Source organism: Hetaerina americana, unplaced genomic scaffold (assembly GCF_022747635.1).
Source record: "Hetaerina americana unplaced genomic scaffold, ioHetAmer1.1.p SCAF_10, whole genome shotgun sequence".
Lineage (NCBI taxonomy): Eukaryota > Metazoa > Arthropoda > Insecta > Odonata > Calopterygidae > Hetaerina > Hetaerina americana.
In genome coordinates, this window is record NW_027286070.1 from 16,545,082 (window position 1) to 16,565,394 (window position 20,313).

Below are 20,313 nucleotides of genomic sequence, written 5' to 3' on the forward strand. Positions count from 1 at the left end.
ATAAGAACATAGATTTAGATTTAGAACACAGCCTTTGGCTTGAGTCACCGAAAATAAATTACCGCTCTTCAAAGACCACTGTGAACATGGATGACTCTAGTGCGTTACATTAATATGATTCCAAATAAACGACTTATTTACTCAAATTCTCTTCAAGGTTTCCATCGCGTGAACTCTTGATCGCATCCAGTAGAAAATAATATCACACTGGGAGCAAAATGTTCCTGTCACAATTCCCTACGCCAGGAGGACACATTTTACGAAACATTTTCCAGTAATCTGTTAGTAAAGCCATTCTCTGAAACAGAATTGTAATTATGGGTAGAAATCCCGATTATAAAATTTCAGTTTACAATATTCGGAGCAAGTGCTGTGAGTCGGGAAATGTGGTGACCCAATCAGCAAGCAGACATCGTCATATGGTTTTTCATAAATTTCGTGAGTTATCGTGTTATAGTAGTTGACAGGATGTACTTTTTATATCGTTTCTGGATCGGATAAAAATCGGTGGCCACATCTTCCGTATGCAAATTTCCATGGGATCCAAGTTAGATCAATGATAACCATGCCGTTTGAAAGATACTAATCAAACTAGAGTAATTTAACCCAAAGTTTGGTTTGGTACGCAAAACTAGACCTCACGTCTTACTAAATCTCACACAGTATGTGCAATTCACTCAAATGAGTGCCATATAAGCGCCAATGCCTTCCCCCTGTTCCACTTGCAGCTTCTCGGAAAGAGGTGGTTCCTGTAATACCACTCGGCTTGGGCGAACCTGAGAGGTCTTAGTGGCGTCACGATGAATCTAACTCGGGCCTTTCGGTAAGTATACAATCGCTCCACCTACTAAACCATCACACTCTTCCGTTAGAAGTACAACTACAAATATTACCCAATAGTCACTCATTTCAGGGCTCTCGATGAATGTGCCGGGGTAAATTTACGGCACCAACTTCGTTATTGACTATAAAACTTGAAGGAAATTTGAAACATATAAAAACCTCCGCAGCCATCACTTAATGGAACGATTCTGAATACGTTAGGGATAAGAATAAATATTTGTATCTTCATTCGTATAACCACCGCCACCAGTCCTCCCTCATGTTCGACGACCAGTTTCCACCCTCTCTTCACAAAGCTATTCGAAGTAGTACGTTCGAAACTGCGGGCATGAACTGCGCGAATGCAATGAAAAGGATATTTGTCATTGAAATAATTGAGTAATTCTAGGAGTAAGATAAAGGGCTAACAGCCCTCAGGGCATGCTAAAACGTCCACTCATACGGTATTGGATTCAAATGGAGGAAAATAGAACTATTTTCACCACTTTTTTATGCACTTTTTTCATTTTTAATCGTAGGTCCCGGATAATCGTGAATTCAATATGATCGCAGTTTCTAAATCAGATTAGTTTGTGGTCATCAAACGCTCTTTTTTATGCCTAAGCATATTGGGTCTAGCTACTTCCTCGTTGCTCCGATCGGAGGGTGTGTTGAATTGGTGAATTTTGTTTTACAAGTTCTACTCTTTTGGATTCCATGATATGTGAATGATAAGAAACTGTGATTATATCTCGAAAATGCGTTGCTCAACTATTTTTCATGATTGGAGTGTTAGTGATGTAGGTTTGTGATTACCGAGATCCTGCTGATATCCATTTTTTATATGGATGTTTTCTAAATTAATGGCGTTCGCTTTGTGCTATTCTTTTGACGCCCGGTCCATGTCGACAGCATTTGTTTGTCAAGTGGCATACAGATGACTTTCCCGAAATAACTTAAAAACTAAACGTCTGGGTCCGAGGTGAGTATATTGTTACGCCATTCATTTCACTGGACGTTCGTTCCTATAATATCTGTATTCGTGTGCTTCCGAGTGAAATGCCTTTCATAATTTTCAAATTTCTCAACTCGTGGCTGATGTGGCTCGAGGAGCATATTAGAATCGAAAATTCAGTGAATTGAATTCCATTCTGCTTGGCTCCCTTCGACGAAAAATTTTGCAGCAGACGCCAAGACGTAAGCATGAGTTGTCCGTCCTCAAAGCTTTCGGATGAATATAAAGGAGTCCCGCGTCCATGCGCTCTGACTGAAAGCAGTGGACTACTCGAGCGTTTGCCTCCCCGAAGTTCCCATCTACGAGGTCAGGATCCTCGTGGACATGCAGGATCAGAGCAGGGCGAATAGCGTGGTTTCAAAAGTTCATTTCCGCTAACAAGTATGAATTGTTCTGGGAACAAGGTCATGGCGACCGTGAGTCGAGTTACGAGGGTCGTTGCACAACCTCGCCTCCTGACTCAACGTTGTGAGCTCATTCTGCTGTTGGTGGTGTAGCTTAGAGGTTAGCTTCATCCCGTCTCTTGCCGAGCCTCCTCTTTGGTTTCCAGTTGCTATTACGTGGATTACCGATCAACAGAAGAAGGCATTGGTGCGGATCCAACGTGATGGAATTTTCGCTGGGAATGACCACTCCCAAGAAAGACCGAGAGCTGGCAAAGGTAAAGTATGATATTTTTACTTTTATGTATCACCCTCCAATTATTCTTCAGTAAAATTTTCTAGCCATTTCCCTTTTACCTGAGGAGAGTAAGGGGTAAAAATTTCCATACATTGGCCTTGAGTAATTTAAAGACGCCCACATGCAAACGAGTCTCGACGAGCGTAGGCGAGCCTTCGCGACCTCCTAAAACTCCAGAAGCATATGGTGTTAAAGTACCAGGAGACAGTCGCATGCAGTTCAGTTGTGGGAGGTCCTCGGTTATTTTCTTTTTAATGTTCACCAAATAGTATCGGTATTCATAATAGCAAGGCAACGAAGTTCGAATGGCGACTGAGGGGTGAGGACCAGTTTCGAACCCCCACACAAACTAGCCGAATAAGCATTATTTTCTATTATTACGTATTCCTCATACAGCTTCGGGTTCAAACAGAGCAGAACTATGCCAAGAAACATTTTATTGACTGTCTCCTGACGAATATTATCCATGACACCGGGATCGTGTCTAAGAAATGCGGCCAAGTCCGAGTGGATTCGCCTGAAATTGGCTCATTTGACTACGAGGCAGCCTATCAGCGAGTCCATGTGATCCAAATGCCCCGACACTCGAGGGGAATGAAAGCTATTGTCCTGGGCCCCGATGTTACACGCGCGTATACCTATTCCTTCGACTCGCCCTGACTGAGGATAAAAAACGATTTGCGAGTGTGTAGTTCCAATTAGCCTTCATAGCTTCCAATAAAAGAATACTAAGCTTAATTCTCAAGGTACTTTGAAATGACGTGAAATCTAAACTCTGGAAGTGACGGGTTAAATTTTCATGCGTCAAATGAAAATTTAAAATTTTGACTGACATTTACGTTGTTAGCTATTGGAAATGACGTTGAAAGTAAGGGTTTATTACTAAAAAAATGTTGCATAAAACCTAATGCGTTAAAAGTTGTCAGGCAAAAGAGGGTCTTTGTAAGAATAATCTCAGATAGTTCCAAATTTTAGGCGAAAGAAGAGATAACGGAAAGGTATGAGCTTCGACGAGACCCTTCTACTTCTACTTCATTCAGAGAAATGTAACGGTCAGCTGCAATATTCATTCTTTTTTATTCGATAAATCGGAAAAATAGGTTGTCATAAGTATTAACGGGATGGAATGCATTTTTGTCAAACTATCTAGTAGATTTACTTAAAATTTAACTATAATTCAACTTTCGTTTAGCTGAATTAATTTTATCAGGTATTTTCCCCTAATTTATATCAGTAAAAATATATGTCATTCGACATGAGATACATTTGAAAGTTAACCTTCCCAATTCTAGCTACCACCAGCACATGGTTAATTTATACATCTATTTGGAATCCTGCATGCAGCCACGAGAACGTGCGGTAGGGGATGTTAAGTCGCCAGCAATCAGATTAAATGCCGATAGGTGATCAGTGGGATTTTGAAATTCCAATATATTGTAAGTGTTCTCTTCTACTATTCTCATGCCAAAATTTAAGGGGTACAAAAATGATTCCTCATAATGATCTGATCGACAGCCATTTCCCCTAAATTCTCAATGTGGTAAATGGTGTCTCCATGTATCTTTTCACTTTACGCCAATTGCATGGACAATGTATATTTTTCAGTAGTCAACTTCTAACCCATGTCGTAAAATTCTGAGAAAAATACAATAATCATATCTTCGCTGTGTTTAACTGTACCGAGAGTTGAAACATGTTTTTAGCGTAGACGGAATCATAAAGGAGGACAATAGGCTTAAGCGCTAAAAGGTAAAAAGTATATTTTACGTTTATTACTCTCTGGTCACTCCCTTAGATGGAAAAAAGGCAAACTTATCCTTATGAGTGTCGTGAGATTTTTTCCTCGCTCAAGCGGTGCTGTCAAGGACTTCTTATATAAAGCCTACTCGATATCCAAAATTGGAATAACCTCCAATCCGATTTGGCTCAGCTGCTACTTAGCGAACCCCATTCATTTTTGTAAGAAGGTCAAGGATTATGGAGCCCAGTAGCGTCCAATACCATGGAGAGGAGAACTTACGACGGTTTTCAGATGACTGTAATAAGGTTATCCGATTTTTTCTTAACGATAGGCGCCGGCTAAAGGAAGCCTAGAGTGCCTTATAAATATTCCAATTTTATACCAAACGCTCTTATTCCGTAGTTTTTTCCGTTCACTCTTCCTCCCAAGACTTTCTTTGAGACGAGCTGTTGGTAAAATAGTCGACGCAACGATGTTCAACGTAGAATTCGTATAGATACAAGAAACAAATAATCATGGGGCAAAAACGAAGGAATATGAATGGATGGAGATTTATATCCGATAAGGGAATGGGAATTCGTTGAGTATTCTGAAAATCCAGTCCTGGATCGCAAAATACACTTTCCAGAATAGCGGTAATAAGGAGTTCAGGAAAAGTGACATCCATGAGAATCCGCCCTTCGAAGTTATAAAAACTAGTTTCACTTAAAATCGCTTTCACGTCATCAAAACATAATGTAAAAGCATATGAGCGTATTACATCTAAGTTATACGTTTGTACATATTTTTGAATGATTAGTTAGGAATAAATTGTGAATCAATGTACAATTATTTCTAAGTTAGTGCATCTACATCTGCACAATAACCCGAAAGTAACCGGGAGGGCATGCGACGGGAGTGAGCTAGGCCACCGGTCAGTCATGTGCAATTACGTTAAACTCTCATGAGTTAATCTATACAAATAAACATGCATTTACTGTTATACACAAGTACTCGTACAGATATAAAAACTTACATGCATCTATATACCATACAGTAATGGTTGTGATTGACTAAATTATTTAATTTTACACTCCAAATAAAAATATTCGGCTGCATGGGTTCGACTTTGTTACGATTATATTTCGTGCGAGGGAAGGACGAGTACTTGAATCCGTTAGCGATGATGTATTTTCACTCGTATTTATTCTCAGTGATAAAATTTACAAATATATTTTCGGGCCCTCGATGTAATCAGTGAACTGAAATGTTCTCTGCCTTTCTAATAGTTTTAATCTAGCTGCCTCTCTTCCTGAATCAATAGCCTCTCGACGTAATGTTTTTCCTACGCCGGTTTTGAATTGCCAACTCCGGGAGCAATGGAGGGTAGAGCAAGCTTTTCGCCCAAGGGATTGGAACAGCAACGTTGGCGAATGCATCTTACGCCACCCCATCGATACCCTACCGCAACACATCGGTTGGCGTACATGTATGAGCATTTTAGACAACGACTACATTCAGTATTTTTCTAATGGTAATGATAGTGGCTAATTAATAATTAAAAAATTATTCCCTAAGCAAACCTTGGACATAATACCTGACTAGAAGATTCTCCTACCTGCAATTCATCACATTCACTTTATCGTCACTGACACTAGTGAGCAAAAATAAATGGCGCCAGATTACATTTCACTTTCTCTACTTTACACTTGCTCCATGTTCGCCAATAATGCTTTATATGGTTCATCATATTGTACATGCATTTCCCTAGGTACATGATCTGATACATAGTCTAGATACTATACGGACATAATTAAAAGTGTGGAACAATGTAAAAAATGAGCACACAAAGCCATCAACAAAAATCATTTTGAGTAATGTCACAGTTGTACGTGTATAAGCAAAACAAACTAATACAATAAACCCAACACTACCACAATATTAATCTCTTGTATTTAAAAATAGAGATAAAAGAGTAAGGTTCAGCTCAAAGGAGAAAAAAGATTTTCAGCATTGATACAATATGGTTATTTTTCAATATTTTTCAAATAAAGAGACGTTTCATTCAGGTATTCAGGCTCAAAGAAGCAAAGTTTCCTCACGTCATGTTTGTTAGAATACAATTTCTTGGTGAGAATTAGGATTTCTTCTTGACATATGTTTTCAAATGATCTGATTTTCTATTTAATTTCAAAAAAATTATAGCATCATTACGTATTTGGGCAGCACTACAACTGTTAATATGTAGATTTTTGTTCATAAAATTTGTGTTCTTATATTATGTACATTTGTAATTTTTAACTATAATGAATATAAATCAACGTCTTCATAATCAAACATCATCTTAAGATAGTGTAGATGTTCGGATTGTTTTCTCCTTAGAATTGGAATAAATTCTGCTGTCGGTAAAAATCAATACCTTTCCATTACATGAAGGAAATACAAGTCAAGAGATGAGGTTTATGTTTATTTAAACGATCAGTGAAAAAAATACAACTTTTGGCTCACGACATACTTGTAAATGGCTTCAAGATATGTTTTGGTCAATCTTTTGACATGGTCGCAGCGTTTTCGGCAAAAACCACCCTCAAGCGTCGCCTTTATTGAATAAATTCAAGAAAAATTCTGTGTGGCAACCAAGTTCTTGTTTTTAGGATGTAGTTACGGATATTTGATGAACGCATGAGAGGAGTAATAATAAAACCTAAATTCGATTTCCGGGCATGTAACTTAATTCTTTTCCTCCAGGAAATCTCTATTCTGTAGGTTTAATATGCTAAATCTCTGATCTTGCCAATTTAGGAATAAAAATTTTTATGAATAGTTAGTTCCTCGAAATGTTTTCATGGCATTTATAGACCACTCGTTTCTATTGAAATTTTCCAGGAAATATTTATATGGATATTCTACTATTATGCTCAAGAGCGATTGATCCAGAAATCAAATTCCCAGAAAATATTTCCATTTTTCAGGAGATATTTATCGGATATAAGTGACTAAGGTTAGATTTCTCTGTCAGGAATAAATTTTTCTCTTCATTTCTTTTAGCGAATTGCTTTCAAAATGCCTTCATTATTATTTTGGTGGAAGCAAGAGCTGTTTCTTCTGTCAAGTGATTCGCCTACACTGTAACGTCGTAATAAAAGTTTTCGATTGGATGCATGAGATAGTGATGTGAGAGGGAGGCAGCTAAACCGACACCGGAAGTATTGATCTGCGTTATCGATCCTCCCACGGGAACACATTTTTAATTTTTACTCAGCCCAGAACACACAAACAGTAGAGGGGTAAGCTTTTTAAAATTTACATGATCGCCCACCACATGACCTTTCAAAAATAAGAGCCATAGAATGATGAAAAAAGTTGAAATCCAATCAAATCCGAGCCCAAGCAGTGCGTGACAGTGAAGGAAGTGACTATGAATAATTTATTTTCCTCAGAGTATTAACGGCTAAAAAAACTGGTTGTTCCCCTTATCCGAGAAACGTTATGGAATTGATGAATAGGTCTGCGCAATCATCCACTTATGCTGTAGTTGTACACCCTTCCACAGATATATTTCATGTATTTTTATGATGCTATCAATGTATTATTAGGATTAAGCGCATGGAGTAAGGTGAGTTGTAAGATATTCAAACGCGCCGTAATTGACTATATTTTGAAAATCTAATAAACTTTTGTTGCCTTCATAAAATCAACTCATTATTTACCGCGTAAAATACGATCCATATCCAGTGGTTCAGATTTTTTTCAATTTGTTCCTGTTTCATTTTTTAATAGCTTCGTTAGTTAAAAATTATTGTAAAAATAAGCAAATACCACTATTTACCGACTGCAAATTAGAGCACATTGAAAAATCATGCATTAATTTAAAGTTCATGGAGTGGTGATAGCGTAAAAACTATTTAAAGAAGATATTTTTGGATTTGTATTAAGATATATCGCTAATGTTTATAAGACGAATGTATTGCCCGGATATCAAACCTAGAGGTTATGCTTTCGCAAAAATATTTAAATTATATTTTCCAAATTCGTCATTATAAACAAAACGGAGTTTTTGCTAATGTCTCTCTAATTCTGATATTAAATTAAGAGATGGCTCTGGCTGAAAAAGCATGAGCCATAATTGCGCTCGTCAATGACGTTAAGCCATTGAAAATGATTATCTCGTTAAGATGTTTCAAAGGAAGGAGCGAGAAGCACCATTAGGCAACGCTCGTGGAGGCATTGGAATGCTCTTTTTTTATCATGGGGATGCAAATTCCATTCAAGTCCAAAAGCGAGGTTACAAATAATTGGGAATCCACGAGGCGGTTAGGAGGCGTGGTGAGCCAAACGTATTGATTGTGTGTAAGTCCCTCGCGAGGTCGTTTTTAAGGAAAGAAACGAGAGAAGTGAGGGCAAGGTTCCAGCTGATGCATTGACGAAATTTCTAAGGGAGCAGTAATAAAGGCAATTAGGGTTGAAACAACGTTTTCTCTGCACCATACGTATCCATCTATCTCTTTCTTCCACAACTCTGGAGTGAAAGTTATTCAGCCTTGCCTTCGGGGATGAAAAAAAATATCACCCCGCCGATTTCTTCGGCATGCGACTTTAATGAATCATTACCAGACGCTCCTAGGTCGAGTTATATGAATATCCAGCGTGCTTGGAAGTGAATGGGATCCAATTTCGCAAATTCTTCCTCCTCATTTACCTACTATTGCTCAGAAAATGCGTACGTCTGAAACGGCAATTTATTAATAGGACAGAATTGAAGGCACTGTGGCAGTTTTCTAATAAAAATTTACTCCGAAAGATATATTTATGTAGCAATTGAATGTTAGAGGTTTGTATAGAATGCTGAAGCTGTTATCTCATAAAAAAAATTTAAATTAATTTTTTAACGTTATTGTGGTTAGCTACGAACTTTTCTCCCAAGTCTAACTAGTATATTCCACCGTCAGTTAGACACTTTGCTAGAGAATCAAAGATTTTAAGTAGTTGTAGTTTTGAGGGGAGGCGACCGACAGCTAAGGTCATTTGCGCCATAGGGGAAGGACAGGAAAGGATGAAGGGTGGAGAGAAACCCGGCGTCGGCATTAGCCTACTCTTTACGAAAGGCGCCAAGGGGTCCGCGGCTTAACGTCCCATCCGACGGACGGCGTACTCACTCAAAGTGCCCTCCACAAAGCACCTCAAGTAGGGATCGAGATACCTCTGAAAAATATTCAACACCGCCGGGATTTGAACCCGCGCCCTCAGGGTGGGAAGCCAGTACGTTAGCCCCCGCACCATCTCGATCCCCCTAAGATTTTAAGTTTTGCTGGTGCTTATGCATATAACCTGGCTTTCAATTTATGATACATAGCCCATATAAATAAATTAGCGTATTCTTTCTAAATCTATCAGTACAACATATTGTTTTGGCCTTTAAAACGCATTAAAAAAACTGTGAATTGTGAAAAGATTTAAACAGCTAATTATGTCGTTAAACGCGATAGGTATTTCTTCATAAATGACGACACTATTTAAACAAAATGAAATTATTTTTTTACGTTTATTTAAAGTTTAAGGATTTATTTTTTATGAACTTGCTGCTTTTAAAGGCTGGGATAACAATCAATATCTCCAATAGTCTTTCCTGTCTCTTCTCCTCTTTCTGAAGATTAACTTGACAAAAAGTAATTGAGAACTCCCTCTAATATTCTTAGGCTCCTCTAGGCTCTTGTCCTCGATCTAGGTAAGAACATCAGAAAGCAGAGATGTCATTATTTAACCTTTCAAGGGTATGCACTCAATAATTAGAACAGAATGTGATCGTATTAAAATTACTTAAATGGGCAAGGAAGGGTTCCTTTCGATTCGAGGCTTTTCCCAAGAAAATACCCATGTCTATAAACCGTTTTGTTTCACAGTTGAATGCAAAGTGAGAACGTTTTGGGTTCTTCACACTCTAAATGTGAAATCGCCTACTGGGTTGGACGTTTCAAATCGGATGTCATTGTATTCGATGAACACTAAAAACTGTTATAGAAGAAAGATTCACTCAGTCAATTGTGTAAAAACATTTATGATTGATTTAAACAATTTGACAAAGTTTATTTTTGTGTTCTTCAATAATTATTGAAAAGAATGGAATTTGAACATTTTTAAAATGAAACATTCCTCTCATAAAGTTGCTATGAATTGCTGGTTAATCAAATTTTCCTTAAGAACCCATAAATTTTATATTAATTATGAATACTTAAAATAGTACTATACCATACGACACACACATAATCTATTAACAGGAAATTCATGTAAACTGTTAGAATTTTGTAAATTTCCAATTTCGCGATCCATGAAAAAATTCTTCATGAACCCGTAAACCGTATTTCGGTTAGGGGAAAATCAGTTGTCCTCCCTTTCAAACAAATGCCAGCTGCCGTCTGCATCTGTGGACACTTCTACTCGAATTGACCTTTACGCTGAAACACCCCATTTCATTTCTGTCATTCCTGCCGCTTCTTTCTCTGATAGCGACAACACGCTTATTGTTCAGGTGATGCTCACAGTCAATATCTCTTTGAAGAAATATGGCACACTATCGTAAAATTTCTTCGACGAACGTTTGCAGAAAATGTACGCTAAATATTTAAAAAAAATTAAACTAGACGAAAAACTGGAATTTTTTTTAATTCTCTGGCCAAAAACCCCAATTTCCGCTCTCTTAAAAAAATGAAATTAAGTGGTGGATTTTTTCATCGTATACTTTCGAACTTGAGTACTTTTTTACAGCGCTGAAATTTTTTCTCATTGACACTTTTTATAAGATCCCCATTGTAGTAGTTATTAGACCTGTGATAAAGAATGGTGGTTTCTTTATGGCGTGCCCATTGGTAAAAATTGCCGCTTCGTGTCGACGTAATTTGGTGATAATTTTTTTTCCAGAGTACTTTGAAAGCGTCTCAATGTCCCTTTGTACGCGGGGGAGCTTAAACAAATGCGTCATGAGAGCTCTCGGGAATAACGCGGCCTCGTATGAGGATCCACGATTCAAAGCAAACTCTTCGTGGCGGCAGGTTTTACAGATTACCGGGCATCTCTGTGATGCAAGCACCAAACGTCAATTTCGCTCGCTTCCGTCGACATATTGGAGTGATTTAGTAAGAGGCATTAATCACGGCTTTGAGATCCCGAGAGCATTCATCATGTCCCCCCCCCCCCCCCCGACTTCGCCCGCAGTGCCTCGCTACTACTGTTGTCATTCGATTTGAAATTTTAGCAGTCGATATGCATGGCACCTGAGCGTGCCTCGTTTTGACCTCCTCCTCCCTTAAGAGCGCATTAAGCTTCTAAAAAAAAAAGAACGAACAAGGGAGAGGGTTTTATGCTCCTCGAAAAGCAAATGGCAGTTAGGTACGACGTTAATTCGCCTCACGCAGTAAAACCCTAAAGCTGATTCTTTTTTCCCTCTTCTGGGAGATGGCCGGATAGCGTTCGCACGCACTCTATTGTAGGTAAATGTACTCAATCGATACGAGAGAAGCGATGAAGGGAACATTGAAAAAAAAAATTCTCCGCACGAGCTACGCTTTGCCGCAAGTGTACTCAAATTTTAACTACGATAAATGCTTAATAATACAGTGAAGCGGACTCCGGAGGATTTGAAAATGTGTTCTTGTCATTCAGGACTAACCTGCGTGAAATCATTCTAGAGGAAAACGGTGTGGAATCTTGTAGAAGAATTGTAGTAAAATCTATCAGTGTACCAACTGGTCTGGTCTTCATATTTGATTTGATTTTTTGTTTTGTGCATTATTATATAAATTAACGTTGAATGAATCTCCTCAAATAATAGTATATAGTAACAATTCCAAAAAAATAGAAATGGAAGGTGCAAACTAGTTTTTTCTCAAAATGTTATATATATATATATATATATATATATATATATATATATATATATATATATATATATATATATATATATATGTTGAGAGCTTTTAGAAGAAATACCGCGAGTGGGGCCCAAGCATTTAAATACCTATACCAGCTTGAGGGGTTGAAAGGTTTTCAGTCTGTGGGATCGTGGGGAATACGTGGTGCAAAGGTCGAGTCGTGCGCCATCTTTTTCCCAGAATCCCACAGACTGAAAACCTTTCTTGAAAAATTATTTCCTAGTTCACACGATAATGACACGACCTCAACTCTCAACCCCCCGCTGATTTAAGTGTAAATTACGTTTCTTCGATAGCTCAAGTAATTAAAGCATCGGCCCGGAGGGTCGAAGGATCCGTGTTTCAAGTCCCTGTGAAGGAAATATTTTTGCACTTGTGATCTGCTCGATTCCGCCTTCCTCACCACTCTCCTGTGTTTGTCTTTTATATGTGTTTCTATGCCTATTCCTTACATATTCATCCATGTGAATAAATACATGCATGTGAAGAAACAAATAATCAACCCGAAGGTCGGTTTGGTAGGTCCTGGTAGATTTTATCGAAGGGGGCCAGTTCCTTTACATGTGCCTGCTATGTTTTCCCAGGAAGATCTGGTACGTGAAAAATCACACAGCTTGGCTAATGCTGAGGGTTTCCCAGGAGCATGCCCAGGAATCAAACCCAGGGTACACGTTTCACTTCAGGATAATTATTTCCACAAATCTTCACCGGATATCGTCAATCTTCCAAAGGAAGGCACAGCGAAGCTAAAAATCGATCTCAGGCCGATTGCTTCGTCAAGAATTTCGTTGTCATTTATTTCGGTTGATTTTACAACCATCTTCCATAGATTGATGATTAGCAGTTATGTCATCTCGATCACTTCAAGAAAAATTACCGAAATTTGAAACGGATCATGATTATTTCTAGAAAGCTTTTCATCGCTTCTAACCTTAAGTCCCCTCAATATTTTTGCGTTTCGAATGAAATTCAAACTTGTATATCTCAATGCGTATAATACATTTTATTCTCTAAACTAATCCCTCTGGGAAATTCATTGAAAATCCACTCTTTGATGACCACTGAAGAAGTTATCCCGGTTATTTCCACCCATCGATATGGCAAAACTATCTAAAAACCTTAAAATGAGACGATATTTAATATTTATGTTTTTATCCAGTGGTAAAGTGAATAAAATTTATCATCTCGACACCTTAGGTGACCTCGCAGAGCATTTTAATACTTAATGAACTTCCAGCGTTAAAAAGTTGTATTTCATAAAAATATTAAATTTATAAATTGTAGGTGAAATGTTTCCCAAAAACTTTCCTATTGATAAGTCTCGACAAAACCAACTTACCGTTCCGAATATCTTAATCCAATTGACCATAAAATCAAATATTTCCGTCTCTCTCAAATTGAGGGATGGCTGTGGATAACTTTTGCAGAAAATGAAATTATCAGCAACTTAGTTTCAGAGAAACTTTCGTAAAACCTGTTATTTCAGTTTATCGTGAGCCACTTTCAAAAAATACACCATATCTCTAAGTTTTAAGTCAATTTACCAGCTTTGATAAAGTCTTTAATGGAAAATAAAGAAATCTTAATCACATCCCATGAAATAAAGGCACCTTATAAATGACGGTACGGATTTATTTGCATTAGAAAGCTCTGTATGGATATGTACAAAGGTTTTGTATGCGCACACAGTCATAGCCTCCAAGTGTATTCCAAGGAGCAACAATACATGAATGATGGCTACGGGCAGAGTTGAGGACAGCAGTTTTACAGAGTCACTTAAATTTGTGCTAAAATGAGTATTTCTTTCCGCAAACAAGATTACAATGTCCAAGTTTACCATGAACGCCTATGGTTTCAAAGAAATTACAACCGTGAGTATCCCTTTACTTCCTCTGAAATGATAATGAAAAGAATAAAATTTGTAATTGGATTCACAAAAGTTGGAATGGAACGGGATGAGATCATAATTCCCATCAGTGTAATAAATACAACGCGCAAAACATTTGGGAAAAAACGCCGTCGATCCATCACCAGTGACTTTGCGGAGGAATTGATGCCCTGCCAACATCAGATTTTTCCACGAGGATAATTAGTCACCCTTCCGAGTGAATGTGAAAGCTATATTGGTAGTGAACAATCCCAGACTTAATAGTGAGGCAATTGATCCAGCTTCTTCAAAAAGTTTGTTTCCCTTGAAAGGCACTTCTCGTGTTCAATTGTAAAAACTCATTATCATCGACCAATCTCAAATGTAATTTTCAGGCGCAGTCGTTCAATTTCATTACCTTTGAACCCACCTTGAAATACGAGGGCACAAAGGGGCGGTGAACTGTAAACGTTCACAAGTAGTGGTCATTTCGGGTGCGCATTTCAAAACTGGGGCAAAACATATACTTAGATAAATATATTGGTGACGAATGTGTTCAGTTAGTCACACTTAATCGTGGCTTTTATGTTAAAAAAGATAAAACTTTAACACAGAATGACGACGATTTTCATGTGCCCAAGTATGAAGGGATTTTCTTCCACGCGCCAAAAGAGTACGACGCTGCCTGTAAATCCTTCCCATCTTTTTGAAGTTTCGATATTTATTGTTTTAAATACACGTCTTCATTAAGGCGCGGGACGAATGCTTTTCTTTTACCGTCTTCAGTATAGGTCGGGATGATCCACCAGCCAAACACTTGCACGTTTCAATCCCTGAACCTGGTGGTGTTCAGAGAAAACATCGGAATTTCAAAATAGGATCTTCTTATCAGCAATCAAAAATTCTAATTACCATTCCACCACTGCTAAATGCCTTATTTGAAACCGTCCTTAAGAGTGAGTGCGACGCTATACTTAGTAGTTTGAGAATAAACGAGCCACTTTAATCCCAAGTAAAAATGGCTAGAAGGTAGAAGTTTGCATAGTCGTAAAAAATCTTAATATTTGAAGAAATTACAGATTCCCTTTGTATAGGCGAATGTGGTCCTTTCTAAATACTAATTTCTACATGGATTATGAAATTAACCAATGAAAGAGATTGGAAAGTGACCGCATGAGTCAATGTGCCACCTTAGTTCGCGACGAGTAATGGAAATAACTGAAACAGCCATTCATGCTTAGTCGTTAAACAAATATAATTTGGATATACATTTTTTGACCTCTCCGAGGTTCTTATTGAATCTAATCTAATTTTTGAACCGTGCTCTGAAACGTATTTTGTATTAGTTCTGAGGGGCCAATTTTCGAAACCATGCGATTTTGGTAGTTTTGTTCCAAATATTGACATTAATTAATCATTGAAACAAACGCGGGTGTTACTATCATGATGGGAATATTTACAACTATTATATATGATTACGCGTATGATTTCATTTTTTTCATGAGAACATCTTTTATGAAGTTGAGAACAAGTTTATGAACCACTAATCCACAATTCTTCTGGTTGTACTCGTTCTAGTCATTAGAGCATGTATCAAATCTTTGGTTTTCGATGCCAATATCTACGAAAAAAGCGAGGAAAGGTCGTGTTTCATCATTTTTATTCGATAAGAATGCACTTGAGACTATAAATTCAGAAAATTTTATCAAAATGGCGTATATTTGCCAGCTTCATACAACTTTTCTTGACAGGCGTAATAAGTAACAGGTAAATAAGTTGGTGACTTCCTGCTTCTTGTAACTTTCCATCATGATGTAATTAGCATCCGCAAAATCACACATTTGTGTGAACCTAAGGGTGCCCAGGGGTATCACCCGTGAACGAACCTGGATCTTCTAGTTATCAGGCCAATGCTTTACCCATTGGTCTACCATGCCTTATCTCTGACATACGAATACAATCAACAAAAAGAATGCCTATCGGCTCATAGAAGAACTTTTTACATCTACACAATGCCCGCAAACGGTCGTAAGGGCGTATGGCGAGGGGTGTTCGTTCACCAGCCATGCATGCATAATCGCAATCATGTCACCTGTGCATAAATATTAGTTTGATCATGCACTCGAAAAAAACTAATCGCACGAAAGAAGTGCCTTATATGGCACAGTATTCAATAACAGGATGCGAGTATTCAAATTATGCTGTGGAATTGTGAAAAATATGGGTCTATCAAATAAAAAATAAAATGCCGGATATCGACAAAATATAGATGCTGCGAATTCTAAAAATCCCCAACGCGACCGCTTTCGTATATTTTTTATCTCTAATGGTACGAGTAAAAAAAAATTTTTTAATCTATCCCTTCTACAAACTCCCTGATGTTACATAGGTGATCTGACCGACCATAGTCAGTCGGGGCCTATGAAATGTATTTAACATCCTGAGATAAGCAACCTACCTCGAATTTACACAATAAATTTAACCTGTATGTAAACCTGCAGTCAACTAGTGGCTCCCATCCTTATTCTTCCAATAGTGTTATGACACTGCAACCTTGTTCATAACAACTTTTGCCAAATATAACTGCTTTACATTGCACTCGATCTAGTTCCAAAATTAACCCTGCCTCGCGGGGATCCCATGCACCTGCAGCGTACTTTAAGTGGGGCCTAACACTCGTGAAATAACAAAACTCCTTGACTCTCTCATTACAATTCCCAAGTATCCTTTTCATGAGTCCTAACTTTTTATTTGCCATTCCGACCGATTAGAGCAGAATATGCCTATTATGGTATGTTCATTCGGTGGCATGGAAAGGGAATGGATGGGAAGAAATAGAAATGTATAAATATTACGGGGTTGGAATTCGTGGCGGAGAAATTCAGGGGAAAACCCCCGGTGAGACAGTGTACGATATAGGGATGGAAGTCCTAAAGGAGATTATTTGGGAGTAATGGATGTTGCCATGAAGTAGAAAGAAGTTATAAGCGCTGGTTAACCAATTCTACACTGCTTGGGAGTATTTCATAAGGTATGATGACATGAAGTAGTATGAAAAGTAAAGCATTGGTTCTCATTCTATATTCAATGGAAGTTTTGGATGAGAATATTATGTATAGTAACGAGGGTTGGATATTTTGGGAGCATAGCCATAAATGCACACTGTATATTCCATGTAGATTTTTGTTGATTGATTTTAACATTTTTCGAAAAAATCCATATGAGCAAGTCAGTTATATATTCTTTTCGTAAATATGTCTGATAGAGTATAGTAAAACGCAGATTTTTTCCCTGCGGATTGTACCACAAGCCTGGACTAGACACCGGTTAATGTTATGCTAAAATGGATAAACAAATTAAATACAAATCTATTTTATTTGAATACTTTTACCAGAACCAATTTTTAACAAAAAAATGTGGAAGAATAGTTAAAAATGTTTCACATTGATATTTAACCTAGAAAGAAATTAGGAAGCATAAAAACATTTTTGACACTTGAATCAATTTGTTTGTGAAAAGAATTGCCTTCGGGAAACTTTCAAATAGATTTGCATTGGGAATAAAGTTTTTTAAAACCCTTCTCCCTGACTATAAACATGATATCAATCAATTGATATTTACAATGCAAACACACCCAGTTTCATCTCCAAATACCTCTCAACAAAGCATTTCTCTTAGTTTTCATTAATACTTTCCTCTGTGATTAGACGAATTTTATCGAATGAGCACCTATCACTCGTGATGGAATATGCCTTCCTTTCTACGAAGTGTCTAATGTATATAAAGTATAATTGTTCGTGGCGTAATTGATCCAATTCCTTGCTGAATGAATTTTGACATTCGTTTATGCCATATTAAGTATACATCCACATATTGTTGTAATGTTGTCACATCGTATTTGATTGAAATGGAAATATTTAATCCATAGTGCGCAATGAATTGATGGACAACATTATTTTAGCAATGCGGCCCCTTGCGGAAGTCCATTGAGTTCCTGCCTAATCATTTGCTACGTACCCACCGAATCAACCTCAATACGTTTGGAAAGCAAATGTGAGCGCATCAATCATCACTTAACGCATATAAATAGCCGGAAAGCATCGGCAGCAGGATTGTAATTTTGTCCCGGGTTGCAATGAACCGACGCATTAGTCCTGTTTAGCACGACGTCATCAATATTTGCTCGGCCAGGATTTCATTCCTAGATAGTGCCTGAAGATTCATCCTTTTCCTTTTCTTTTTTTTATCAAAATGTAAGAAATACTCATTCAAACTAGAGATTTTAATTTTCTTGCGGAGAGAGAGAAAGATAAAGTCAAAAAATAAGAATAAAAGAGTGAGTTAAATTACATGCCAAAAATTTGGAGATTCGTTTCAAAAACGTAAATTAAAGTTAGACGTCTATTCATGATATATTTTTAATATTTTCAATTATGAGTTCCTAAAGAGCAGTCGACAGTTTTCGGTCTACTGATACTGCGTGATCCGAAAAGTAAAATTCGACGAAAGAAGTGTTTCAGTCGCCCATAATTCTTTCGTTCAGTTCAATTCTGCACATTGATTCCAATTTTTATAAAGAAGAAAATCATAGTAAAATGATACATTTGGAAAATTGAATATATATATATAAACCATAAAAAACCATAAACACAGTAATCAACCCGAAAGTCGTTTGGTAGGTGACGGCAGAGTTCACCCAGTACTAAGCCCTATACGGCGTGTGAAAATTCACACATCAGGGTAGGGGGGCCAGTTCCTTTCCCTGTGCATATGTACATATGCAATGAAATATAAAATTTCATTGAAAAATGAAGCGGAGCCACGGTCTTTTGATATTTCATCTTTTCCTCTTTTACCCTGCAATTCGTCGAAACGTACATTTCCTTAGGACCAGACGTCCTCTCTTTCTATCCTCCTTAACTTACTAGGATTTTTCTCCTCAATACTTTTGAGTGGTAAAAATGGATATCTTTGCCAAAATTCATAAGAATTATCGAGGTACTTCTACTTTTGCGTGAAGTTTCGCCTGCAGTGCTCTCCTCACTCCCACGTCTCTGTAACCCCCTGGATTTCGCCAGGCATTTGTGCATCACGACAGGGACTCACGATACCTTTTTAATCAATACCTACCCTTTTATCTTTGCCATTAGATTTGAAATGGAGATTAGTGGTGACGTATCGTGAAATATGTTTCTTAGATTAACTCAGATGAAATGATAAGCATCATCTTTTAAGTAGCATCTTAGATGGTAATAGTAGGCAATCATCTTGAAAATCTAGAGAAATAAGTAAAATTAATTTTCGTGAATAAAAATCTTTAGGGGTTGATCTGTGCTCCCCAACGAGATGAGCGCTAATAAAGGAAAAATATAAATCTAATTATATCGATTTCCTGTGAAGGTGTTTATTCCCGTCTTTGCGATCCGGTTTAGAATGAAACTTCCCTTTACATGTTTAAGTGACAATATCATACCAACTCTGGCAGCTTATTTCTAAAGAAAGCAAATGCAAAGGTCATTAATAAATCAAGTATTCCCGGCCCCTGGTAAAAAAACTGCATAAATATATCTTCTATTTCTTACACATCCTAATTTTTAAGCTTCTTTTTAATGAAATCCATGTATGGAAAGTTCATCATGTTTAAATTAAAAATGTATGGATTTTTCGGGTAATCCTCACACTTAGCGAGCCGGCAGGTTGGAAGAAAACAACTTTTTATGTTTATTTACGAGCTTCCTGAAACGCTTCCTAAATTATTTTATGCTTACTAGAAGGTAAGTAATTGCTTGTTTTTGGAGTGACAGAGATGCTAAATATTTACGAAAATTTCCCTGCCATTATATACTTGCGTAATTTGGCGATCCTCCGATAATTTGCAATCTAAAAGATAAATTTAAATTTATTGAAACGAACCTTCGAAGGAAGCTTCGCTCATTATTTTAACGCATGATGAATTATTGTTATCATCCAGCAAATATATCAACAAGCAAAATGTTTCAGTGATATACTTCATTTAATTAACACCGGATTCCATTAAAGGCCAACTGTTGGAAAGCAGCATTTGATTTCAGACTTATCACCGAGTTTTAAACAATTTTGGAGAGAGTAACAAAAAAAAGATTGGGAATAAATATGGAGAACGCACATAAACAAATAGATAAAATTATAAATAAACAGATACATACATATTCATAAAATATTAAGTATTATTTGTGGCTAAGGATCGTGGCAGTATGGAAACTAGCGTATTTCGAACATTTTTAAACAATTATTTTTCATGAAG